The following is a 27,952-nucleotide window of genomic DNA, read 5'->3' as shown; positions in this document are numbered from 1 at the left end:
ACCAGAGAGCAAGCAGAACCTGAAGCATGTTGTAGGTGAATGGTGCACACTGGCAGAGTAAGTAATTGTATTTAATGTTGCTGCACCTTCTTCAGAGTTATAAACAGTAATTATTCTTAAAGGTTTAGGGCTACCACATCTATTCTATTGTTAAACTGAAATATGTACAAAACAAAAATACATTAGAAACATCTACAAGAAGGAAACGTTCTGGAGGGAAGTGCTATTAAGTATGTGGATAAGCTCAGTACCAATTAATTTCTAACACTTAACAAACCAAATGAACCTATTCTTTTCTCAGGTGGAAGGTTACACTAATTCTGCCAGAAATTGCCCCGCTTCACCTCAGATCCATCTCTCTGTGTCAATTTAGTGTAGAAAAGGAAGGAGAATCCTTTTTACCCAATACTCTCTTAGTTCAAGAGAATCAGTGCAGGTTTTTACAAGTAACTTTTTCTAACAAAATGTTGTTCTTTTAACCGTCCCTGACAGAAATAGAGCTATAATTAAACAAAAGCAGAATGAATCATTTTAGCAGCACACCAAAAATATGGGGATAATTTAGTACTAAAATAATTATTTTTCTTCTTCCCCCTTCAGCCCCAGTTAAGCCTATACACCCTATAACTGATAAATATTCCCACAGTTAAACTGTTACTCCAGTAGCACCTTTCAGCTAAACAAGCCAATGTGAAATACTCTCTTACGTTCTTCCAAATAATGGATATTAACTCAAAGGTTCAGAGACACTGTTTAACTAAATAATGTAACACGAAGACACACATATGGCAATCTTTCTATATTCCACAAAATTACTAACCCTTTTTTCAGATTCAATGGCCTATTTTATGTGCAAGTCCACTCACTGCTGTAGACGTGTGTTTGGGGAAAATTGTATAGCACTTGACTTCTAACCGTGGTGCTTCACAGTCATTAAACTGACAGTGCTCAGTACAAATAGTAAAGCAGCCAACACGAGCCCACCAGTCAGGATCAGTCTTTGACAGCTACCTGTATTCACGCTGGGCCAATTCCAGTGAAATCCGTAAAACACTCATGGAGGAGGGCACAGCTGCATATATACAGAGAGGAAAAGGTTTAGCCTCATAATAACAATGCCAGCTGACCAACATTAACTCCACTGGCTCACTGCATCCCCCTTCTCCTTGGGGAGGAAGCAGCGCTGCGGCCTCCAGCTGGGTTTCGGAGCAGACCAGCCACAACAGCCTTCTCCTTCTCAGCTGTACCAACGGGGCTGCCAAGAATCCCCTTCCCTGCGTGCTCGACAAGGCACAACCCAGGGAGCGTGTCTGAGCAGAATGGGGGAAGGCTCACCTGGTTCCCCTTGGGAGCTGATGTACGTAGTGCGCAGGTGGCAGTGGAAGAGCGTCGTGGGACATCATGAAGATGTCCTTCACACTCTACCGCGTTGTCTAGGAACACGGCGACCGGATATCCTGAATACAGCCCTGGCATTGCCACAGTCCCTGGTAAGAGCCAGAAGAAGAGATAACAGCAAAGGGGAAGAGATGACTCCTCCTTCCTTGCTAGTCACCCTAGCTGCTGAGCATTTGCCAGGAAATTGGAAGGAAACCAGCAAGCAGCATGGGCTGCCTGAATGCCCAGCAAAGGGACCAGCACCACCTACTATAGCTTCTCTATTTCCTTTTCAGAATTATAGGGAACAAAGAGTCCCAAAGAAGACTAATTTAAGCAGGGCATATTAACCCCACGGCTTGCATCCAAAAGCATACTTCCATTAAAGACCACAACCACATCTGTTTAATAGTTGAAACAAAACAAGAAGTTTCATTTAGGAGGCTAAGTTAAATGAATTTTGCTAGGAAATTGTAATACAGATGCATTATATTCATTTCTGAAATAAGGCATTTCTCTTCCTGTCTCCAACATTATTAGCATGTTACAGTGGCTTAAATTAAAAAAGAAACATTTATTTTATCACCCTGATATCAGCTCACTGCAATATAACATTTTTGAAACAGGAAAATATCACAGCTTAGCATCATAAATTCAATACTGCAACAAGATAAATCCTTCCTATTAATGTAAACTGCTGTACTTCACAATATATCTACATCTGCAATGCACTTCTATTTGCTGATCGGACTATCATAAACACACATAATTCTCATTGAATAATGGAAGTAGCAAAGAAATCCATGGGTAACTATGTTCTCTAGACTAAAACAGGTACAGCCTGGTCCTTCAAACAGATTTGCTCATGCAGGGATGTTCCCGCTTGCAAATGACAACATAAAATACCATCGTCCCTATAACTGGAATCTAGATAACACAGCAAATGACATCGAGGTATAGTCACTCCTTAATTACACATACACAGAATGTATGTCGGAAGCTTTATTAAATTGTAATATATATAAATCCCAGAGATGCACATATGAAAGACTGGGTACCCTATCAATTAAGAATTTCCAAATTTTTCACTGCATACCTGAAGCGACACTGAAATGACTCAGAAAAAAAAGAAGCTCATTTAATTTTGTTGAAAAGAAAAATCACTACCCATTCAATGCTGCCTACAACAACTAAATTTTCTCCTTTTCCCCTTTACACTCAGATTAATACTCTGAAACTTGCACCAAATGGGAATTTGGCACACAGTTGTGGAAATGCAAACACATGAATTAATAACCTGAATTATGCAAATATGAATCTGAGATTTGCAATTTGTTTTAAAAAGCTAAAGAAACTTCTATTAACCGGTTTATCTATGTCCAAGCATTACTCAAATGCTTCTGGTTTAGTTAGAAGTTTCTTGCAGGCTAGAAAAAAAGCCTACGAACGCTTTAAGAGCTAAAGCATCAGAGTTCTGCTCTCTGCTTTTAAGGGGTTAGTTGCTGTCAGAACCAGCAAGCCCGGGCCGACTCCAGTTATACCGCGTCCTTCAGTTCAGAAGGATGTAACGCGTGACTGAGACGTGCTTTGCAAGTGGCTGGTTGGAGAACAGAAAGGGGCAAGAGCTCTGCATCGAGCGCTGGGGACGAAGTTCTTCAACCAGACTTTTGCCATCATGTAACACCAAGGCCGAGATTGCTGCCCCTTAATATATTTATCCTTGCTTGTTATATCTTGCAGCGCTTGTAACACAACTGTTATTTTAAAGGAAGGAGGGAGAAAATTTGTACCGATGCTCTGTAGAGGGAAATATCCTCCGAGGAGAAAGGCCTGACCCCACCAGAGTTTTTATTCCACAGATGTTCCCTGTAAAGTGTAACTGAAATTGAAACACAACAGAAGGGGCGATAAAAACAACAGGTCACCTTTTGAGTCACTGAGATACCTGATACTACTTTCCTTCATTTGAGCTTTACTCTGGCATAGCTGTACCAAGTCCAAGAAAATCAGCCTTTCAGCCCACAGCCTTTCCAAAATAATTTCTGGAAAAAATAAAATAAAGCAAAATTGGTGAAATCCGCAGTCCTTTGTTCCTCCTTATAAGCCTCTTTAGAATAGCAAAGAGGCTTCAGTGACACAGACCAAGAGAAATCCCCATAGCTTGCAAGTATTCAGGATGCTTTGCCACTGCAAAGCAGCTCACATCGCACTGCCTAACCTCAGGTGAAAGTGTGCTGTGATCTTCTGATCTGCGGGGTTGGCACTGGCTTCAAAATAACTGCTTGCATGATGGTTATTAAGTTTTTCAAAGGGAAAAAGAGATGCTGAGGGAGTTCTCCTACTAGACCTTGAGAGGGGGCAAAGAGTCCCAGGGCCATAAACTGAGAGTGAGATGGAAAATCCAGTATCTTGGATGAAAAGTATATATACAGGAGAGCTCTTTATTCTGAATATGCTTCCAAAATCCAGGACAAAACAGTGTCCTCAAGACTTTCCTCAGGAGACTGGAATGACGCTTAGCACTGCAAGGTATCTTGTTGCTCCATATTGATAGCGAGTTAAAAAGAATAAAAGATTTGTCTTAAAGTTTTATTAAGGATTGATATTCCAAACGAAACAACTTCTTGCACCCACAAAATTAAGTTTAGTTCTAGATTAAGAGCTTAATTTTTCATTGGCCAACAGAGCTAGGTGGCATTGCCAGAACACAGTAATTTCAAGATTTCATAAGAAACGTTATTCTAGATGAACCTGAGAATGAACTGCTTTCCATCAAATATTTTAGTGTTTACCTCTTAAATGTACACTTTTTCTTGAGGAGTCCTGGCCAAATTCTGCCCTTTTCACTCAAAGCCCAGTCCTTAGCTGGGCAGCTTGCCTGAGAGAAGACAGCAGGTGTTGGCCTTAGATTAATAAAAGATTGGCATGGGGAGATCAGGAGCTGCTCCACGCAAGTACCACCCTTCGGTTGCCAATTCAGATCTAATCCAGAGCAGTCACATCTGGACAGCAATACCAGGTAGCACCTGCACGGTGAGATGTATCACCAGGAGAACTGGTGGATTTAATCTAGTTCTTAGGAATTTATATAAATCTCAGCAAAGTCAATGGGAATCTTTTTATGCGATTTAAATCATATCCCAGAATTACCAGAGCTGAAGCGGCCTTCTAGGCAGCCAAGGAAAGGAGCCATGGAATAAGTGCCCTGGACCCAGACTATGCACCCTGGCAAGGCAGAAAGCTCTTCAGTATTGGACTGAAATCTACCACCAAGCCTCTTGTATCATTTTGCCTGTGTTTTCCTTCAATAATTAGGAGCTTTTAGCTATCAGAGTACATCAAACCTGTACTTTCCACAAGCACTGAATTCACTCAGAAAAATGATAGCAAACATCAATGTGAAACTAGAAGGCAAAAAAAAAAAATCTGCTACAGCATCATCTAAACATAAGATAGTAAGTAATAGCATTAAAAAAAATCTATTTCACACAGATGAAAATCATTACAGTTCTCTAGAGACCCTCTCTCTCTCTGCAGTAACCCGTGTCATTTCCTAGCTAGTAAAAATGTGCCACAGGATATCAAAAGACGGTAACGTTCTTCTAATTTTAATATTCCTCTAATCCAATAATGGCTTGTTTACGGCTTTCTAATTTAAAGGTAATTCATTAGATGTATCCTGTCACGTCTTATTGGCATCGAAGGCATAAGAATCATAAGCACCTCTGAGGCATGTCGGTTGTACTGCTAATATTCTGTGTGGTTCCCTCAACGTAAAGGGCTATTGATGCAACGGCGCTGATAAGGCAGCGCGTGTGAGTACGTACATATAAATTACAAACAAAAATATTAAAAGACTTCAGGGATGAACTCTGGACCCAAAAATTTACGTTCAACACTAAGAACTCTAGCAAACAGAAAATGTTTAAGCTAATAGAAGTGATTTGTGTGCAAATATTTGTGACAGTGACACAAAGGGTCTCACACAGCCTGCGGGGAAGCCCCTGACTGACCTGCGGGGGACTTGAATGAGTCTGCTGCAAAACGATAAAGGTTAAGGAAACATTAGACAGAAGAGGCAGCCTGAACTCAGAAATGCACATTTCAGGAGCCAGACCGTGCTTGTCAACAGCTGTTGTGATTCTGCAAAAGCTACCCAAGACAGCTGAGTTTTTGAGTAACCCTACAGCAATGTAACAGGAACTGAGGCCAAGGGCTTCAAACCTGCTAGATCTTGGCAGCACGGAGGCACCGAGGTCCTGGGATGAAGGCGAGAGCACAGCAGGAGCCATTAACACAGCGGGGGAACACACGCTTTCCTGCCTCACGAGCTACAGCAGCATCCACCTGGCTGCACGGTTTCCCTCCTCACTCCCCTGACACAGAGTCTGTGCCTACCTCCACGTGAGCAGCTCTACTCCAAGCAACAAGGCAGAGGAGGCAATTTACTACAGGTAAACCCACTGTGTGCTCAAACACGTTGTTCAGGCAGCTTTCCTGCCACAAAGGCTGAGAACTGTTCGGCTGTTTGTATTCTGCCAGCAACCAGCTCAGTCACATCATCTCTCTCTATACCAGGGAACTAATATCTCCTTTTTCAATAATCTCTTCCCAAGAAGTGAAACCGTTGATCAGCCAGACTACCCACACACATGGGGCTATTTAACAAACCATGCCTACCTCGGAGGAGGGCATAAGACTGAGAAACACAATGAAACCGTGGTAGGAAACCACCCTGTTGGTCCAAACTTGCGTTATTCCTTAGGAGCACGGCAGGATCGCCACACCAGTTTGGAAGACAGTTTGGGTCAGTACGTGTCCAAAACCATCACCTCATTGGCTGTCAATGATGTCATGCCCATGCATTAATCCCCAGTGACTGCAGGTTTAACATCACGCATATCACCACATCAACGACAATGAACGCGAGTCTTAGAGGAAATTACTGGAGCAGAGAATAAAGCAACTTGTTGAAACAGGGAAAGTAGCACCTCTTAAACGATTATTTCCAGCTTTTTTTTTTTTTTTTTTTTTGACAAAGTGAAGTTGGTGAGGTCAGGAAATAACACGTCTCACTGAAAGGAGTAGGTATTGTCACAGCTCAAGATCTCCCACTCAAAAAGGTAAAAGTGCCAGTGGTAAGAAACCAACTGATCGGGGAAATAAAAGTATTTCAGGAGCTATAAAATCAGTAGCTGAAACGGAAAACATTTTTAAAACGGAAAAAACCTAAAAAGTTAAGAGTGGTATCTACAAAGCAAGCTTTTCCGATTGCTAGTGACAGCCTTATCACTAGAGTAGCTACGGCAGTAAATGCATTACATACACGCACACCAGTACACGGGTATATTTAAATACAACACACATACTTGGAGTGTTACAGACTCTCACTCACTCACACTCCCAATGCCAGAGCTTGCCCAGCCCTCAGCGTTCGAGGAAGGCGTACTCAAAAGCGCAGATATCCCAGGCACTTGCCGGCAAGGGGGTCTGCTGGCTGCGCGGAGAGGAGCCCGCTGCCCGCGGCGGGGGCAGCCGGCCAGACCCAGACGGCCGCTTCGGGGACAGACGAGCCACGGTCACCCACCGCGCTCCCGGTAACTGCGCTCCCAAATACAAGTTTCAGCGCAGGTTAAGCCACGTTTCTCCCAGCGCAGCTGCCTCCCCCCCCCGGCGCCGACCGCCCTCCAGCCCGCCCGGGACGCGCCGCGCCGAGCCCCGGCCCGGGCAGCCGGGGGGGGGACCCCGGCTCGGCAGCCCGACCCCGCACCTCCCGGCGCCCCGGCCCCAGCTCTGCTGCCCGGGTACCGCTTACCTGGCCGCCGTCTCGTCCGAGGAGATGCTGCGCTGAAGCGCGGCGGAGGCAGGAGCACGCGTGTCGGGAAAGGGGGGGGATCATCCACGGGAGAGCGGGGAGCGCACCCGGCTTTCAAGCTGCGCGGAGGATGCTCCGCACAGCCTCCCGCACGCAGCGGCGCATCGCCCAAAGTGGCTTTGGAGCTCCCCTCCCACTCCTCCTCTTCAGAGACAGGGGGAGGAAGCACAGTGGTACGGCTTTTCTCCCTCTCCCACCTCCGCGGGGCCCCCTGCTCCCTCCCTTCACTTCGCCCCTAGTACGCGGCTCCACCGCGCACGTTAAGTGCGGAGCTGAAACTGTTCGGGCAAAGTGCCCTGCCCTCTCCTCTCCTCTCCTCTCCTCCCTCCGCTCCGGGCAGCGCGGATGCTGCAGGGGAAGACTGCACTGCCTTCCGGAGGCAGAGCTGCACGCCCTGCTCAGCCCGGGCTTTGAACTGCCCAGCAGAGCCCTGACCTTATTTTAGCATCCGAGTGGTCGCTGCTCAGCCGAGGGAAGAGCAAGGAGACGTTTCTTCAGCTGGCAGCTGGGCCGGAGTTCGCAGCATCTTTTGGAGACAGCCGCAACTTGGGAAGGGTGCAGAGGGTCAGGGCCACAACCTCCCCCTGCCTCTTACCGCGTATGTGGTCGCTGCCACCCTGTACACCACAGTCCTTCGGGTTATCAATAAATTACCACCTTCCAAAATTTAGTTTAAATGGAAAAGGTGAAAGATGGTGTTTCACTGACTACACCACTCCGACAGGCTTTCCAGCAGCCACTGGGAAACGGATTCTGTTTCTTCCTCTGCCACTGACTTTCTGTACGATCTTTATCAACTCACTTCACAACCTCAGTTTCTCCTGTAGCCCTGGTGCTTGCTTAAACAGTGATGTCCAAATATGTGCTTCAGTGGGAGTCAGGCTTTTAAATATCTATAGATACGAGTCCCATTTCTGTGAGAGAGGGCAGTGTCTCACCACAAGTGACCGTAGAGCTCAGTGCAACGGTAGCCTGATCTTGGCTGCATTCACTAAATGGCTGTTGTGATACAAATGATCATCATCATCATGCTGGACAAACATTCCTTGAATTGGAAGAACCACTGAAAATATGCCTTGTGGAACAGGACAAGCTACTTTTATCACAGGCAATCACTCATCAGCTACTGATGTGGAATTGCATATTGCCTTTCAAGTTGTCCATGTGCAACTTTTCTAGTGCACATGTGAAAAACAGCAAAAATCTCAGTAGTTTTCACACCACAGTTCATTGTAAATTAATAATACAGTAGCAGACTCTCACATCTTGGATAAATTCATTTAGCCTGAAAGAAAGGGTCTAAAACCTCTGCTTTATCTCTCCCTCATCTCATCTTAGTATAGCTCAGCTATGCTCTTTTAATCAACAGAAGCTACAATGCAGTCAAAATAGGAAGGAACAAGCCCACAGCATCCGATCATGTTTCTCCATCTCATTCCTTGTATGTGGAGCTACCACCTTCTTGCCTACTGCTCCTGACACTTAACACCCCTCCAGTCCTCCAGACCTTCACGAAGCCTAGAAAAGGAGACAGAGAAAAGGCAGAGAAGGGGAGGAGCTCCAAGCTTGCACAAAGGATTGTGAGAAGTAGATCTGAGGAAAAGGGAGAGAACTGGATGTACTGGTGGGAAAGGGAAAGATTTAGAGGACAGGAGACACAAATCATCAGGAAAAAGGTCTGGTCTCGCTGGCTGGGGAACAATTTGTTGAAAGCAGGCTAGCCAGGACATCAGACAGGGATTATGTAGGATCAACAGCCCCTGGTACGTGTGGATGGAGCAGTTTGCCTGCCATGGGTGTCTTACAACCGGGCTGCTGAGCCACTGGAGACAGGAGTTCACTGCTCTGCCTGACCTGGTGCTATCCTGCTCTCACATTTCCCTCCCCAGCCACCTCTTGTCTCGGGTCCGTCTCTTAGACTCCGTTTTCCCACCCAGACAATGGAGACAGCCACACTTCTTGCGCGGGGCTGCTGTCAAAATGAATTAAGTGATGTCCAAAGAGTACTTTGAAATGCAGATGTTATGCTCACTAGTTTTAATGCCGCCAAAGCGGTCTCCAGATATCTCTAAATCCTCAAGATATCCCTGATCAATTCCTGTTTTACAGATGAGGAAGCCGAGCAGAGGAACGGATGCTTCAGTCCATCTCTTTTATGTCGGGTTCTGCGGGTTCCCCTGACCTTGCCATGGCTCAGGCTCCCAGTCGCCGGCCCACAGTGACCAAGTCCCATCCAAAGCCACATTTTGCTGACGACATGGAACAAGCATCATACATGCAGTGCATCCACATCCGATTACTAACCCCCTATAAAGCTATTTCCTCTGACAAGTTAATGCCTAGGTTTGAGCTCCTGTCCCCTCCCGCAATCTGGCGTTACATGCATATTTCTGGCACCCGCTGTGCCCTGCAGGACCCCCCAGAAAGTGTGGGCAGTGTGGGGCTGAACTGAATCTCTCCCTGTATTTTCCTTGCCTTCGTAGGTGTACTGGGAAAGAGCAGGACACAGGAGCTTCTAGTCCCCAGGCCTGTGATCAAATTATCTCTCCCTCTGTCACACATCCTAATCATCACAGCTGGCGGTCATGCCAACAATATTAACGCTGCTGAGTAGCTTTCAGTTTTGCAATTAGCGAGCTTTTCTGCTTCCTTCAAATAAAAAATAGGCTTGTACTACTTAACACTGCATAAATGATACAGATACATTCAAGGCCCATGTTGAGATGAACCGACATTATAAGTGCTGTAGATATTTTAAATCTTTTGAAGATTACAATGGTTACAAAGCTCATTATTGCTAAACGTGTTTATCCTTCCTCTCTTTTTTGTTTGCAAAATTAAGCAATGTGCAGTTTAAATAAACAACTATTGTACTATTAAACATTGATTAAAGAAAAGGGTACCATTTAAATTATTAAGTGGTAAGATAAAAAGCATCCCTTCTCTTTTGTACGCTACTTTATTCAGAAGTCAAACTTCTGTAGTCTCACTGAATGCTAATGAATAGCATAATAATGCACAAGGGCAAGAGGGGGCTGAGTAATTAAAAACAGAGGCCAGAAATCAAAGGGCTTGAAATACACTCACCAAAATAATTCAATTATACATTAGAAACCTGGGATAATCAAGACACATCCCACAGTTTCATTCATCATTATGCCCCAATTTAATATCTATACTGGTTTGCTGTACACAGGAAGCAACAACTGGGACTTTCATGTGTGATGCTCCAGCTGAAGAGACAAAAGCAACGTGCACTCAGGTCCCATTCTCATCATGCCTCACCTTGGAAATGGCTTCACTTCACTGAGTATATTCTCAGTTAAACTGATTTAGGGAAATATTTTTAGCCACAAGCTATTTCTGTACTGGTTGTATATTCCTTTTCTCCGTAGCTTTGCAATTAATTAATACAAATCTCCACACCCACCATTTTAGCCTCCCTATAAATCCATCTCCCACCTCTCTCCTTGGCTTCACCTCTTGTGGTTTCAGGCTTTCCTGGTTGTCCACACAAACCTCTGCCAAGCAAAGCAGCAGGTAGGTTCATTCAGCAAACCATGCAGTTAGCTGGGATATGGCATCACGAGCCTCTGAGGGTTTCACACAACACAAGCTGGGTCAAAAAATCCTGATGTAGTTTTGCAATGTCACCATTTCTATGGGCCAAGGAGTCCCAGTGCAGCTTCTAGTCTCCAGGATGGCAAGGGGGGGGCAGGCTGTGCATTTCAAGGAAATTCCAGTGCCACATGATAAAACAAGGAAAAAAGAGCCAGTCTGACCTTGTTCAGTGGTTTTGGAGATCAGCAGAGGATTTCTGTGATTTTGCTTTGTGCAGTCTTGATGCAACAAGCAATGATCAAACCTAGTCCCATTAGCACTGGTAACAGCTTCATGGAGGAAACTCCAAGTGATGTATTGTCAGGAACCATGGAAAAAACAGAAAAAGTGAAGAGAAGTTTCCAGCTGACAAAGGATGGCACTGTTGTTCAAAAAGTTTGCAGATGCATAAGTTGTTCCCTCCCTTCTGGCGCATAATTAAGGCAACAACAGGTGAAAACTGTTGGAAACAGCCAATTTCAGAAAAAAAATCAGGAATTTCAGCAAAACCAACACTCAATTGGCTATCAGCTTCCTCAGGAATCAGAGTCTGATTGTTTCATTAGAATTTTTAAACGTTTAAGTGTCGAGACTACTAGTTGTCTCTAATGAGCGCAGAAGTCAAACAAAATACTGCTGTGCTTCAGAAGCCGAGAGGAGCCTGTAGGCCAGCCCCGGTCACAACATTAAACGATAAAAAAAGGGAAACAAGAATCTCAGGTCAAGTTTTCCAAAACTAGGGATCTTAACTAAAGTGAAGGTTATGACTTTAGCAGATGGGTGCCATTTAGTATAGTCCCAGCTATTACCGAGATTTGCTGCGTCTTCAATTTAGAACAAAACAAAACACCGCATGAGAAAGAGCGAGTAAGCGCGCTTTAGCCAGTTTATGAAAGTAGCAAACGTGGTTGTCTCCAGCTTTCCGCAGCCCTATCAGCTACGTTTGCCTCAATCAGAAATAAAGCTCCTTTTGTACAGCTTCCCCAAAAGAAGATGCACATTCACTTGTTAAAAAGGAGATCATTAAGACAAACAAACCAGCCTGTAACGTGAGCCAGAGCAGCGTTTGCCAAAGGGGGAGAGGGGAATGTACAAGTTAAGACAGATATAATTTCAACATACAGTGAAGCAGAGTGCAAAATACCTGTTTTTCCCATTTTTCTAATGAGGGATTCATTTTTAGAAGAGAAGACACTAATGTACATGTTGCTCGATTTTGCAGAGGGATTGACTGAAAGGGGGAGCTGTATCCAAGGGCAGAGCCTGAGCTACACGGGAGCCCTACTGCTCAATATTCGTTTCCCAAATTTGGTCATGAAATACTCTAATAGATATCTTAGTGACATTCTTTTCCGAGAAACAGTCTGGGGTAGTAATTCTAACAGGACAAGTCAGCTGTAATGAATCTCTTTCCTCGGCGCAGATGGGGCCTCACTTTACTCACATGCATAGCTTCTTCCACTTCCAAAGACTATGCGGAGATAAGAGCAGGTAGGTCTGGCCTCTTATGCTTACCTGCCTTAAACAATATAGTGGCAGTCAGTAAATGAACATTTTTTTTAAATATGCAATTACATGAAATAGATTATAGAAGTGGCAAAACCCAGAACAACTCCACAAACACAGAGCTGGGCTCTGATTTCTATCAGTATGAGATCAAAGTAGTGTAGTTGCTCATTTACAGCTCAAAGCTGCGTTATTTTCCCTAACTCAGGCTGTATTGCTAGTCAACTGAACTCGGTAAAGCAGAAATATCAAGCCATCTTGATATCCCTTCCACAGTAAATAACAGTTTACAAAGGAGGGGGAAAATCTCCCTTCCCTTCCCTCTTTCAATTCATTAAGTTCAACTGTGATAACCAGTGAGGCATACAGGAAAGGGTTAGGTATCTCTGCCTCTGAATATTTAATTCGGGACTAAATGTAATGCACAGCATCCTTATACCCTTGGGAGTTCAGCAGCCAATATGCCAATGAATATACCCTGACAATAGTGATATTTTCTGCACTTTGGAGGCATGAGTGACATTTGCTCACCACATATGTTACATCGGATGCTGAGGTCTACACTTGTGAGAAATTAATCAGAATCCATCTGTTTCCTTCTCATCCTGGACAATTTCATTACAACTTAACCAAAGATTATAGGATTCCCATGTCTGTGTCCCCAGCCCCCAGCACAGTCTTGGTGTTTCCATACTGAACGATTAAAGCTGCTTAGTTTAAGTAAGGTCAGAAACAATCTTCCTTCCTGTAGGGAAAGGCATAATGCTCATGAGCAGGGTCCAAAATCTGCTCTAAATTACATGTAGGTAAATCCAGAATATCCCTATTGAACCAAGCGGGGGTTAGATTTATCATGGAGCTGAATCTGGACCTTGATCATTCAATGCAGGTTTCTGGGGGCTGATTTTGATTGGCATCTGGCTCAAGATGGCACAGAGTCGTCACTCTGCAGGTCCTCTTCTACGTTTTCATTTACCTGTCCAGGGGCTGAGCAAGGGGATGGCTCAGCCGTCCTGCAGGGCTAGGAGATACTGTGCTACTGTTGGGAAAAGAAAGTGCTCTGTCTTAAAATACTCCCTGTACTTACACATACAGCTTAGAAAATTCTGTACTTATTTCTTATTTACTAGTACTTCCTTAGTTCCCCTTAGCAAGGGAGAACTGGACATACAGATTGTTTGGGCTCAGCTGATTTATAATGCTAAATATTGCACAATAATGGATGTATTTGCTTAAAAGTGGGTTTTTCTAAAAGTTCTTTGGATGAGACACAAATGGCACACAAAAAAAAAAACCAACCCCAAAGCATAAATACCAGTGGGATACTCGATTGCTAGGTAACAGTTGCAGCCAAGCCTGCTAACATGAGGTTTCCTGAATGACAGAAGAGCCAAAGCTATGAACCAAAAAGTGAGGTTTCCATTACAGAAGCTATTAACAGAGAGACGCCGAATGGGAGGCCTGGGAAAGCCCAGTAACGAGGGAAACGTGCTCCGGCGATAAGGAGGGGCTGAGAGGCAGCTGTAGCACCCGGGGTCTACATGTCAGGGAGGCAAAACCTGGGACACAAAGCGATCGAGACCGCAGGCTGGCTGCCGCTGCACGGGCAGAAGCCGGGGCCGCACCGCCAACCCGGAGCGGGAGATGGCAGGTCCCAGCCCCTCTGGCAGGTCCCAGCCCCTCTGGCAGGTCCCTTTCTAGAGGAGCAGGACCTGCCGTACCCGCAGCTAAAGCCTTTCAGTCACTTACCCGTGCGTGCTTTTGCTGCTCAGCCTGAGCGGAGGAGGATGCCTGGAGACGCGAGGTTTTTCCACCAGCTTCGGCAGGACCGCTCCCCTCTTCCAGTTGTGGCTGGAAATGAAGCGCAGTGCGACTCGAGGTCCAGACCCCGGCCTGTGAGATGGCAGAAAGCAGGCGCTGGTCCCGCCGAGCATCGAGCTGCTGGACAGGAGCAGCAGGACCCCGACAGGGTTAGGTTAATGTGGTTGCCTTAAACTATGCCAATATCCCCCAGCACTGCAATTTCACGGGGACCAGCCCCAAAACCTGAGCATGCTGGCAGTGGAAGAGGAAGGAGGCGATCAAGCCAAGCTGTGCGGGACCGGCTAGAAAGAGCAGCTATAAGCAATAGGTTGCGGCAATGAGAGTTGTCTGCAAGCACAGACATTCATCCAGCAGTAGGGAGGTGGAAGCTGAAGGCAGATGAGATCTGCAAAGCAGAACGCCATTCAGCCAGCCCGAGATGGGAAACCGCGTGAAGCTCCCTGACCCCGTTCGGAGCCGTGCTGCCTTCCCCACTTCTCGCAGCTATTATTCCAGCTGACTTGCAGATACCCGATAGTTATTTTTGAAATGAAGGTGCATTCAGATCAGGCTGTCACAGCCTGTCTTTTCAATCATGAGTTACTTGGTCAGATGCTTTTTTGCTGTAACATAATCACGTGATACCAGGGCTTTAAACAGGACCGGTATTCTAGCTCCAGTGCTGGATACTTCCTTGCCAGAAAGATATTGACACATCGGGAGATAGCTATAAAAGAAAAGAAAGATCTTGCATAAATTAACTTTTGCTATTTATAGACACGGAGAGCAGTCTATCCATGGGACCATCTGCTAATCTATGTCCCATGGCAATTAAAGTCAACATTTCACCATAGCTTCTCCATCAAGGGCTGAGATTATGCACTGTACTCTTTTTTTTCATATAACACCAACCTTACATCTGTGCTGTTTAGTGTCTCTTTCCAACTTTCATAACACTTCCCATATCCAGTCTCTGAGTACCTGCTACAAGAAAGGAAAAACTCAAGCTGTTTATTTTTATTACTCCGAGGTCAAGGGTTCAGTAGGTGACAAAGGCTCTATTTATTTCATTGAGTCTCAATAATTCTTCTGTTTTAATAAAAAAGAAAACACACATTATGCACTAAATTAATGAATTTAGAGATTAGATACAGAGCGGACTTCATATAGTTAAATCTTTTCAGTGCTCCTTGTTATAAACATCCCACATACATTTTCAGCAGCGACTCATGATTTTGGACACCGTGTTTTTCAACATCCAGCTCAAGGTGCTTTCCAAAATTATCAAAAACCTGTGAGCAGACCTCTCGCCATATTTTTTTTCAAGGAAAGCTGGAAGCCTAAAAAGTATGGCATCCAAACATTTTGCTTTAGAAAACATGTAAAGACAAAAACCAACTGCATTTAATGTATAGCTTGCCCATATTATAGATAATAGACAATTTTCTGAAGTAACTTAAAAGCTCGAGTCCTACTGCCTTGTTCTGTATCTTTTTATACACAACACATTTTTATTACTCTATGTAATTTTAATAATTTACACTGGCACCATCATTTTAACAACTGCATTCACTACATTTAGCAACAGGAATTACTCTAAAAGCAAGGAAGAAAATATAGAAGATTCGATCAGCAGGAAGATTTGCCAGAAAGGCAGCCTTACAGCAGGACTGAAGGACTCTTGCTCAGGTGAAAGATACTACTTTACAGAAATGGGACTCAGGGATACACGTTTCATGGCCACTCATACATTTGGGTAATTTAAAAAAAAAATTAGAGGCTTTCTTATCTAGTATGTTGATCAGTCACATGAATAACATCTCAAGCAGTGCTTCACCTCTGTCATAGCTGATATTACAAAAAGCTGCTTTTTTCCAGATACGTGGGGATGTGTGCGTGAGAGAGAGCAAGCATTTGAAATGTTAAGCAGTGACACAACCAAATATTCTCCATTTTGGTCTGAAACTTATTACAGTCACAAGACAATTAGAAGTTATGTGAGCACAGAGATATCCAGAATTTTTGCTGCCTGAGCCACTCTATATGGGGAAGATCCTCTCCCAGATCTCCCTTCCCCTTCCAGCCTCCCCAAAACGTTCCTCTCTCTGGTTTCCACTTTCCAACACAGGATACAAAAACTCTGAGAAGGAAGGTGCTGAGGATGAGCTTTACAACCATGACTGTCTTCCCAAAGGTCTAAACTCTCTGCTGAAAACCTAAAGGTTATTGTGCAAAGTCCTAGAGGAGAAAACTGGTGTAATACTTTCCCTCAGCATCTAGAAAGATAAAACAGACCATTACCGACTACGGATATAACATATACAAAGTATTCCAGGGCATAGATGTAAGTGTTTGTGGAGAGGTTTTAAAGCCATTGTTGTCCATTTTTGCACATTAAAACCCACAAAGAGATTTATTTAGAGCACTAAATCATTTAATTTCTTTCTGGCTAGATTTTTAACTATTAAAATATTCATCATGCACTCCAAGAATTTCTATGCCAAGTATTTATTTTATTTTTTATAACCTTTTAAATAGCTTCTTTAAAATACCTTCAGGTGTACATATTGCTCTTAAAAAAAAAACCAACAACACTGAAAATAAGAGCTTATTTTAAAACACCAAAGAGAGAAATGAGACAGTAGGCACTGCTGAGACCAGAGACCTGCCCATCAGCAGTGGCCTCCGACCACAATACAACAAAGGGGTGGATTCGACGAAATTCAGTCCTTAGGGTAAACAGAAAGTGCATTTTTTTCAAAGTTGAAAGTTTTCAGAGTGAAAGTTCTTGGAGCTTCACATAAGTAGATGTAACTTTCTACTGCCAAGAAGGCTGGGGGTGGGGGGGGGGAGCTTTTGTAAAGGGAATATTTGTGTCAAAACCTCCCTTTTAGATTTCCCTTCAGATGGACAACATTTTTTTGTAAGATGGACGGTTGGCACTGAGAAAAATCACTATTTTCTGTTTGAAAATCTCCCCCTCATCTTGTTACCCTCTCTGACTGACAGGATACCCCCGGCCCTGAAATGATGCTTGGAAGCAACCAGCCCTCTCGGCTCGCAGGCAGGGCGCTGGGCACAGCGCTGGTGCTGCTGCTCTCCCCCCTGCACCGCGTACCCTAAAATCAGTCTGTGCCGCCGACTGTCTCGAGCACGGCCGAGCGGGGAGCTGCACAGAACTCCTGCTCGAGGTAGCCTGACGTAGTCGGTACTGATCCGCCCAGGCTGCATTTGTCAGAGACAATTACAGAGCTGCCTCGTCTGAGGTGGGCATCATATGGCGGTGCATAAGGTGCCGTCCCTGCAGCTGGCTGGCCTCGTGCACTCGCCACAGGGGACAGGAGGGGCCACGTGCCAGCAAAGGGGACCTCCTACCCACGGTGGATGGGATGAAAGGCACAGACACTCCAGTCATTGTAAGCGGTAATAGCTGGGTCTGTAGCTCACAAGCTCATCCCAGCACCGCTTTCCTGGCCAAAAGATCAGCAGCACCACAGAGACTCAGCCCACCTTGTCCTGTAGCTTGCAGTACGGTGGCAGATCAAGCATCTTCTGCCTGGAAAGACACTTTGGATGGAGCCTCTGGCAGAGACCGAGGCCAGGGCTGGCTCGATGCCTTCATACCCTGGTGACGTGGCTGCTCCTCACCCTGCAGCCTCCTCAGCTGGAGATGCTGAATGTGATCAAATACAGTTTGGCAGCTGTAAAGCTCGGTTACAAGCTGCCTGGGAAGTCATTACCTTCGGTTTCAAGAACACTTCTTCTAATCTGAAGAGAAGCAGAGACCTCCCCATGAAGCCTCCGCTTTATGCACAGAGCTAACCTCATTCTCGAATACCAGAATTTGAACCATTATGTTCCTCTCTGTATTCCTTCATGTGATTTAACTTCTTCCACAAGGAAAAAAAAATATTTTAACTGTCCTTCCTTCTGTTTCTTCTCACAAAGGAAGGAGTCAGAGTGAGGCACAAACTCGAAAAATGATACCAACTTTTACCGACTGCTTTGCCATCTCCTCCAAGAGCTCTCTGGCCACCACGGCTCCTTGGAGGACAATGGTAGGCAGCATCTTCAGGCAATTTCATACAGAATTTGTGCCATTGCTTCTCTGTCCAAAGGGGTTTCATTCTTCCTCTATATACATGTAGAAAGCAGAAGAGGCTGTTTACCATTTAGAGTCTCCAAGGAGTAAGGGATGTGCTTGTACAGAGTTATTCCACCTGTTTTGTTTTCTCTCCCAGACACTGAGATTAATGAAAAAAGGCAAGTAAGACTGCATTTGTAGACACTGACTACATTATTACTGAACACAGAACTTAACACTGAACGTCTGGGTCATTTAAAAGGTGACATGCATTTGTGAGAAAATGCATTTAGTTTATTTATGGACAACAGAGAGACACACTGGATTCACTATATCATAGGCTTTCCCAAGCAAAATGCTCCAGTCGAGGTGGAGTAACTGAAGACTCCCACAACTGGGGAGGAAGCTTGTTCCTTTTCAACAAATTGCTGGTTATACGGCATATTAGGTATCATTAATGGACTAAATAACTTCTACTGAAACATGACCTGCTATTTCCACAAACAAGTTCCTTACCTTTACCACATTTATTTCCTACAAACTCTTTGATTTTCCTTTAATGTCTATCTAAAAGGCTAAAGACCCAGGCACTCCACTCAGTTGCACCGACATTATCTTTTAATTAGCAGAGGTCACTTAATGCTTTTAGTACTATCAACACTTGCTTTCTTTCAATGATCAACTGCAAGAGCATCACAGTTAATGCAGACTGATTAAAACTTGAAAATCCTCTAGCATAAAAGTATCTCAGGACAAATATAATCAAGCCATTGCATGTAGATCATTTTCCTTGGCAGCTTTGATTGCCGCTCCATTAGGTGTGACTGGTTATCACTGCGCAGTACTGTTTTATAGAAAACACCCCAATTTGCGCAGCACCACCAGGTCGCAGGAAGAGCAGTTCAGGATCTGTGGGTAACGGCCTCTCTTCTTGTGTTGTGGGTCTCACCAGAGACTGACAAAGCTGTGGGTGAAATTAATCTCCAAGACTATCTCCAGCTGCATGCGTTTGGCACCCTGTAAGTGCTTCCAAAACCTTGTCTCAGAAGAAAGAAAACTAAAAGTAGGGATCATATGTGATTGGTAAGTGATAAATAAAGCTCACACTGGAGAGACATACACAACTCACTGCTTGGCATTGCAGCCGAATGCACATATAAAAAAAAGTGCCCAACCGTATAACGTCTTGCAAGTATAAATCAGTTTCCTCATACATAGAGGAAGCTGGGGTCCTTGCCTGATTTCAGTGGAGGAAGACCTATTGGGTGTTTGGTGGTGAGAGATTTGCCAAATTGAATGAGTTTTCTGGGAGTCAGGACCATGTTCAATCCAAGAGAGTGGCAGGTCTTCTCACTCCAGAGTCACCTGCCCTTTTAAGAGACATTTTAGAAGCTAAAGGCAAACAGATGGGGCTACTGTCTCCAATACCTAATAGTTTTGTTAATCCTTATCCTTTTGACCCATACACAAAGAAAATTATTCCAGGAAACCAATGGTAAGAACTCTTTTATAATCCCTGTATTATATTATATCTGCTACTGCGTTTGCAAAGTCAGTAAAATGAGAAGAGCTCTTACTATGCCTGTTACAAATTAAGGAAGGCTTCTTGTTCTTGGTAGCTTTTTATTGCTAGACAAGGAGCATATGTCAGAAAACATATGGCAAACAACAAAACCAGGATGAACCAGACCAAAAAAAATAGAGCAAGCATTTCTATTTAAAAAACAATTACATAAAGCTCCCTTGGAATGGCCATATACATCCACGAACCAGCCGTTTTCATCTCCTGTGCTGCATTTAGGTTATGGAAGGATTTAGTTTCCCAAGAAAAGCATTTGAGACATAGGAATGCAGGGCAATTTTAAATTAAACAGCATGACTTTGGTAACATCTGCAATATATTGGGTGCCCTAAACACAGTACCGGAGATAACAGTCATCTTATGTATGGTTTGGTAAATAATTTCTCCTACCTCAAGGGTCATTACATCTTCAGATCTTTTTGTCATTTATGATTCCACTGAGAGGCTGAAGAATAAAGTCTCTACAGGTGCTTACGGTGCAAGTGAGCAGCTATAAATAACACCCTGCGTTTGGCTGCGCAGGACAAGAGACCTCATTCGCATCCTGACGTTCCTTCATTAGATGCTAACTTTCAGCCTTACAGATCTCGGCATCTCCCAACATCGAATTTGGCAGGCAGTTACTAAGCAGCAACATGAGCCATTAGGGAAATGGTTTTGTGCTTTCCTACATCCCAAAAGCTGCATAATCCCCTCCAGAGAGAAATGGGGAGTTGGGGTGGGGGGAGAATCCCACCAAGTGGCATGTTCCCAAACCCGTGAATCAGCAGAAAAATCCTTCTCTCCAGTCCTAAGGTTTGAACTCATTAGGTGGGGGATAACATCAGGCGAGAGCAGATCCCCGCTGCAGGGGTAACACTCGCACACCTTTCCCCTCGCTGCCGCTGGGCGATGGCTCCAGCAAAGCGGCGCACGAGGCTCCCTCCGATTGCCCAGCCGTGAGCTGCTTGCAGTTCACTGCCCTGGGAGCAGCACTCTGCAGCTCTACTGCAGACTGATGGGTGTTAAAATAAACCCGTAGGTCTGTGGCTGGAGACCGGGATTCTGTTACTGGAGAAAAGATTTAAGACTGGGGCTGGTGCAGGAGCGAGCTCCCTGCTGGTCCCCGGACAGGCGCGGGCTCGGCACTGCCTGCGGAAGGTACCGGCACAAAGAGGAGATCAAGCGCGAAGCCGTGAGGGAATCTTATTGTATGGGTGCTGTCTTTTGCAGAGTGCCAAAAAGAAGAGGGTCACCTTAACTAAAGAGAAGGAGAGGAAAAAAACCAGTGAGATTCAGTGTACAAAGGTATTAAAACTAAAAAAGCTGAGGAGAAGGCAAGGGGGCACTTAGATCAGGCAGGCAGAGCTAGACACGTAAGCCATGCACAGAGATCTCATGGGACAAGGTTAGGACAGAAGTGACAGCTGGTCTGAAGAAATAGCATTTTAAGATCCAAAACCCTGTCAGGAAAAGCCAACCGTGTGGCCGATAAAGTTCAATAAAAATGGGCAGGCAGAAAAAGGACACGAGGTACATAAATACATGCTTATTCAATAAAGCAAGAAATGGAACGGCAAAATTGAGCAAACAAGGCTGCCCGGTGATGGGAGACAGCCTGATTTATTTGCCTTGCTGAAACACGGTAGCGTGGAAAACACAGCGGGGAAACTGTGTTGTCTCGGTAGGAATTATTCAGCAAAGGAGGGTTAGGTCATGGCTAGAGCACCAGAAAGAGCCTCTGGAAGCCAAGTTTCCAAAGGAAGAAAAATCACACAGACGATGCATAACTGATGCAGATGTACCAGGAGTGTTGTGCGGTTGGCTCCCGGGGACAGAGAGGAAAATTATTTTTGAAAAAAAAAATCAACAAACGGTTAATAATAAAGCAGTAGTGACTTCTAATTACCTGTATACAACTGATTACAGCCCCTGCCACAGTGACAAGCTGTTTCTTAGCAACTCGGAGGCGGCTTTTGGAAGGGCTCTTTCCAGGGAGAGAAGCTCCCATCTCCTGGGGACCGAAGTTTAGTGGTAAACTCTGCCTGGACCATTAGGTTTTAGGGGCTGCAGTACCTTGTAGCAATGTAATTTACCTCCCATAGGAGGAGATCACACTAAACAAAAAAAAGATTTGGGAACGTGGGCAGGAATCAAGCAGTCCTGTAAATGCAGATATTCAAACGGTAGATTTGGCACGGGGGATGCCCAGGCGTTTCTGGCAGACGAGGGGTGCAGCATCACCCGAGCCAGCAGCACAGAGGAAAGCGCAGGTTATCAGGGCCAGACGGCTTCACCCGAAAGCTCTGCAAGGAGAGAGCGATCGCGCCGCTAGTGCAGAGATCCCTTGTCATTAAAATCAGGTGTCCCCCTTTTTTGAGAAATGCTCAAGACAAATCAATTTCCCAGTCATTTTTTTTTTTCCTTGCGCAAAGAAGTTGATTATTTTGAGAAGTCATTAAAAGTTACACACACCTAGGTAAGCAATATAATTCTGTAGAGGAAAACTGCACCTTTCCGCAAGTTGATCTGCAAAATGATAAGGGAAACTCACATACAGATGACATGATCTTTGAAAATGTCTTCAGCAAAGACACTGGCAAGGGTCTGTTGATGAGCTGAAGTATCCAGGAGAGAGGGGGTACTGCCATGGCTCAAGAACTGGTTAAGGGACAGGCATAGCTGGTTAATTTTTAAGAGGATCAAAGACCTGCATCACCGTTGATGTTTAATAAATTAATGAGCTACAAAAGCACACAAAGAATAAAATGTCAAATACTGGAGAGAAGCTAGAAAAACTCCAGGGGTTCAGGAAATCTGCATGAACAGACACACAGAAAAATAAACAAACACATCCAGAGCACGGTGCAGCCCTGCTCCTTGGAAGACACGAGTCTCTTAAGTCATTGGAAACTGCTTCCAATAATTAACAGTGGAAAAGAACAAAATGAAATGAAATACAACAGCCCTGCCAAAACTTTTCTCTGTGAAGTGCTGGCTGGGAGAGTGGCTGCCAGGAGAAGTGCCACCATGCAGAATGACGTCAGCCCCCCTCTGACGCAATCTTAGCGCTGCTGAAGTCCCAGCAGGGGCGAGTTGTAGAGTTCTGTGTGGCCGGTGCCAGCCTGCACCCTTGCAGCTCAGACTGATGGCAAAAATCCAAAGTAAGTGTAACAGAAAAAAAAAAAAAAAAACCACCAAAAAGAAGCAGTCCAGGTCTGGTTAACTCCAAGAGGAGACAAGTAACAGAATATACTGGGGGTAAATTGACACCTGCCCCCAGGAAGAGAAACTTGGGCATCTCTTCTTAGCAAAGAGGAAAAAAAAAGAAGAAAAAAATAAAAGACTTTAAAAAAGAACAACTTGGGTGACAGGAATTTAAAAAGTGATGGAAGGATATGCTGGGGGGGCAACAAAGCTAACAAAGCTGCAAGGAACATGCTGTACTTACTTCACAAGATGTCGATGTCCAGCAGGATTTCACCCACGGCGGGATTTGCACAAGGATCTACACAGGATCCGCAGTTGCATTCCTTTCTATCCTTCTTCATTTAAACATCCCAAGCACAAAATTTGATAAGCAAGTCACTGTATTACTGCATTCAGGAGAAACCTTTCCTGTACAGCAGTGCTCTGATGCAGCATTGCAATGCCTATATCTTCCTAAAAGATGCTTTAATAAACTGCTCTATTAAAAATAATCTGCCAACAGAAGAGTATCGACTGTGCAAATACGATATTGGAGAGCTGTTAGAAAGTAAATATGAGAACAAGTAAACACTGTTTTATCAGGAGGGAACAAAACCCAGAAAGCCTTAAAAATAAGCAAAATTGTTTAACATTTTCAAGACATAAGGCAAAAATTTTTAGCTGAGTACTGAGTCAGCGGGATCTGGGATGTCCCTTCTGCTGAGATCAAGCTTCTGCCACGCAGACGGGGTTTGTACTTTCCACTGTTGTCTCCAAAGTGACAACAGCATCCTCAATTGATGTCATTGCACAAAGCTAATAGTAAATGCTTTCAAATCTGATCAATAAAATACAACTTACATTAAATGACCAGAAAGCTGTCAATTTTGTTTTTTAATCTTAGACCTTCTCATGAGTTCCTGACTCGAAAGGAAAACATTATGGTTATTAAGTAAGTAATGATTGATTTATTACATACCATTCGGAAATGTTTTCTTTGAAGCATGCATTAAAAGGTCAAATATTCCCAAGCTTTTCTTCGGGTGAAATGTTAAAAACACTGAATAGGTAATATCCAGGGCAGTTTTCCAACCAAGGGCATTAGAAGGAGATTTGGACTATCTGTGTTCCTCTTAATTTTTTTTTTAATGAAATGTTTTAATATTCTGCATTGAACTAACTACATTTTCTTTTTTTGGGGAAAAGTAGTGCTACGAACAACATGACGCCTTCCGGACTCACCGATCCCAGATGCAGACCCGCCTTGCAGACGTTACACACAGAAACTGGGGCGGGGAATGGCACATTTGGCAGTGATTCAAACACCATACCCAGGGAGCAAACAGATTGCTTGCAAGAATTCAAATCAAAGCATCGCTCAGACTTCAAAACGTACAGACGCATTTTTCAGCTGCAGTTGTTCCTGTTGACAGTTACCCACCTTTGTAATTAATGACGAGGCAGGGAATACTTTGTGCTCCAAGTGCACCTCCATCAAAGGAATCCCCTGCATTTCACCAGCGCCAACGCAGCTGCTGCTGCAGGATGCGATGCTCTGGGACTCCGGGTCCCAGCAGGAGCGGGGTTTCCACCCGGCCGGCTGGCTACCGAGAGCCGCGGTGCCCCATTGCCCCCACCCTACCGAAAGTGCCACTGAGCCGCTTTCTCACTCAGAAGAGCACCCAGGCTTCAAAGCAACACACGTTCGAGCATCACTTGAGCACATCCTAAGTGCTTTGCTGGAGCTGTAGCACTCGAGCTCCGGCTGCCCGGCTCCCTTCACTGCGAAGCCCTCCACTCCTCCCCAGGCGGGAGAGCCCATGCGGGCGCAGGTGGCGAGGGCAGAGGGACCGGAGCACCGTGCCCTGCCCCGTGCTGCTGGAAACTGCTGACACGCACACAAATAACCGATAGCATTAAGCTACCGGGGAGGAGGGCGTTTTGTAAAGCAGAACGCAGGCTGCTTAAATAATGAATTAAGAAGCATCAAAGAATGCGTATGTAAAAGGACAGAGAGGGAAGGTCTGATATTTTAGACTATGCTAGACCACAATGAATAAGTTATAAGAAAGGCTGAATACTTTACTAAGTATACAGATGTCTAGCAAAAGAAAGGTTCCTACACTTCTCATCCCCCACTGGGCCCCAAATGAAGACAGAGCTGAGGGCTCAGCCGGTCCCGTGAGGTTTTTTAAAACGTACATTTTCATCTGGACTGAGGCGTCTTTATTTAACCATGCTGCCTTTGAGCCTTTTACACCAGAGACAAGCTTGCATATTTTTCTGACACTGCTGAAGTTCTCCCAGTCATAACAAACTAAGAACACCCAGTCAGTTTGACAAAGATGAAGTGATAGGTAGGAGGCACATTTCATTACGCTATCAAGGCTTTGGCGTGGTAATTGGTGAAGAAACAATTCAGAGCTGTCAGCTCGATACACACGCCCTTTCACTGACTGATGTGCCGAGCCCTTGATGGGGTAATGAATGATGTCCGGCGGCAGTCGCCGCCGTGCTCGCACCCTCTTACCTGGCATCCTCGCAAAGCCCCGGCCAGCGCGACCATCCCTCCCCACGGACACGGCCCCTCAGCCGCCTCCTGCGCATCCCAAATGCCAGGGCAGGTTCCCGCACCGGACGCATGACCGTGATGAGGATTTTAATTATCTGCAAGATGCAAAAAATGCAGTACCAAAGAGGGATAACCCCTGCTGCAGTCTCCACCAGAGCTGCACACACGCTACACTGCACGTTCAGGATCTGTCCACGTTCCTCACCTGACACAGACCCATGGATGATAGCGGAGAGAAGCCAACTTGTTGACCTTCACTGTCCATGGCAGCCTTCCTCTTTTCACTGCCCCACTCCTGCACCGCTGAAAGGAAAATGATATAGTTTCCAGGTTTCATCACATATGCCCATAGAAGGGCTCCAAAGAGCCCTAATTCAAACACTAAAGTTAACGATGGATGTATTGCTCTTGCGTCACAGAAAGGGAGAGAGCGTCTGCCTTCTTTCAATACTTCCATCATATTACAAAACACACCTGCTTTCCATCCTTCTTGCATGGCAATTCAAACAATTACTACCCTGTATTAACTTCTAAAGCTTATTTTAATTTTGCTCAGCTGTTGAAAGCTGCGGGTCAGACGGCAGGCAGAGAAATCCACTCCACCGGCTCCAACCGACAAGCAGGGGCAACGCAGGACACCGCATCCCTCCTCCCTGGGGCAGCCAGTGGCCTGTGTCAGCTCAACCATTTTCAAAGCTGCAAAGAAAAGTCAATCAATTCCATTTTTAATGACCAACTGTGGGATAAATTTGGAAAAGGGGTAATCTGCAAAGCACAATTATTTTTCTTTAAAAACAAATGCCCTCATGGTAATTGGGTTTTTTTGAACAGAAGAACAACTCCACCATTTTCCAGTATTTTCTTACTTTTTCTGAGAGTCAGTGGTCTACATTTTCAATGACACTAGATGCAGACGCGAACACACACCCCAGTGAACTAAATGGGAGAAGTAATTAGGTAGCAGAAGGTGCACGATATATTGCAAGGCTGGGTAACATGTTGCATAAGTGAAAAATCAAGACCTCGCAGCAGAACAGGAATTGCATTAACTGCTAAAGAGAGACAGTTTGGCACAAAACGTTTTTACAAGAAAATGAGAAACAACATTCCGCCGCAAAAGATTAACTGAAAATTATTTTCCAACACCAACTAAGTTGCTTAAAGAAAAACTGAAGAAAAAATATTCTGATATTATAGCATCTGAATAATCCTACACTAAAACCTAAAATCTCCCCGGATTAGTTTTCTCCAGGCATTTCCTTCTACAAACAGGAAGGGGGAGAAACAAAATCATCATCTGCAGGAGCAGCCGCTTCATTGTACTCCGCTGTGAGCCGACTCTTCGCATTTGAAGCCAGAGGCCCTTTGAACAGCCAAGGCGACTTGGACAGGGCTCTAGTGCCACCTACTGCACCCTGCCAGAACGGGCCGTAAGCGCCGCTCGGCCGTCCCCGGAACGCCGGGTCCCGCAGGCAGGGGACCCTTCCGGGCGGCCGGGGCCGGCGGGAGCAGCCGCCGCCCCAGCGAACAGCGCCCGCGGGCCTGCAGCGGGGCACCGGCGGCGGGCGCGCCCTGCCGAAGAGCTGGGGGCAGCACCGAGGCTTCAACGCAACGCGCAGCTCCGTTACTGACGCCAACACGCGACCGGACTGATGACGCTCGGCAACAAAATAAACCCCAACGCTAAGCGATGGGGTGGCTGAGCGCTACACAACTGGGTTCCCACCCTCTGCTCAAAGGCTTCGTACATTTTGGGTACTACGTTGGCTCAAGTACTTTTCTAACGGCCAAAACCAGACCTGATTTTTAAAAAATCCAAGTAAAAAAAAAAAAAAAAAAATCAATGCCCTGTTAGAGGTTATGCATATTCAAAACAAATTCAAGTATTTTTATTCTCAAGAATAGCGTCATTTTTCTTTTTTGCTACTTCTCCTCCTTTTTGACTTGCCTTGGAAAGATAGGGAGGGGAAGGAAAAGCAGAAGAAAACATGAACAGAAGGAAAAGATAGTCTGCTCTTTATTTTACAGTTTTATTCCCTTGTCCAAAAGACAACAGTAATAACAGGAATAGTTAAGGTTACGTTAGATTTATATTTAATATATTTATATTTTACATACTGTTCCATTTGTATTTATTCTATTTATATACAAATATTTTATTTATCTATTTTTATATTATAAAAATATTCCACTGTTCTAATAGAGGCCAGCAGCCTATAAAAAAAATACATTTCAGACTGTGCTGGCAGCTCTCAAACCGTGGCAAGACACCCCCCAGCCGGCCCCCACTGCCCTTTCCAGCCTCTCCCTCTAGCCCAACTTGCAAGTCACCACCCAGTTTTTCAGCCCTGGCCCTTCTCCCCAAGAGCCCCACCTGCTCCGGGA

General features: G+C 44.9%; 1 long non-coding RNA gene across 1 annotated transcript; it reads right to left on the bottom strand.

The window, feature by feature from the left end:
* Positions 1–14,763: 14,763 nt before the first annotated feature.
* On the bottom strand, positions 14,764–23,363 carry LOC142415488 (uncharacterized). Its single transcript, XR_012777428.1, has 3 exons — positions 23,258–23,363; positions 15,074–15,145; positions 14,764–14,888 (listed from the first exon to the last, which is right to left on the bottom strand). It is a non-coding gene; the product is annotated as an uncharacterized LOC142415488 (long non-coding RNA).
* Positions 23,364–27,952: the final 4,589 nt, after the last annotated feature.

Source organism: Mycteria americana, chromosome 11 (genome assembly GCF_035582795.1).
Source record: "Mycteria americana isolate JAX WOST 10 ecotype Jacksonville Zoo and Gardens chromosome 11, USCA_MyAme_1.0, whole genome shotgun sequence".
NCBI classification, from domain to species: Eukaryota; Metazoa; Chordata; class Aves; order Ciconiiformes; family Ciconiidae; genus Mycteria; species Mycteria americana.
The sequence above is the reverse complement of the archived record's forward strand: the minus strand, read 5'-3'. Positions and strand labels throughout refer to the sequence as shown.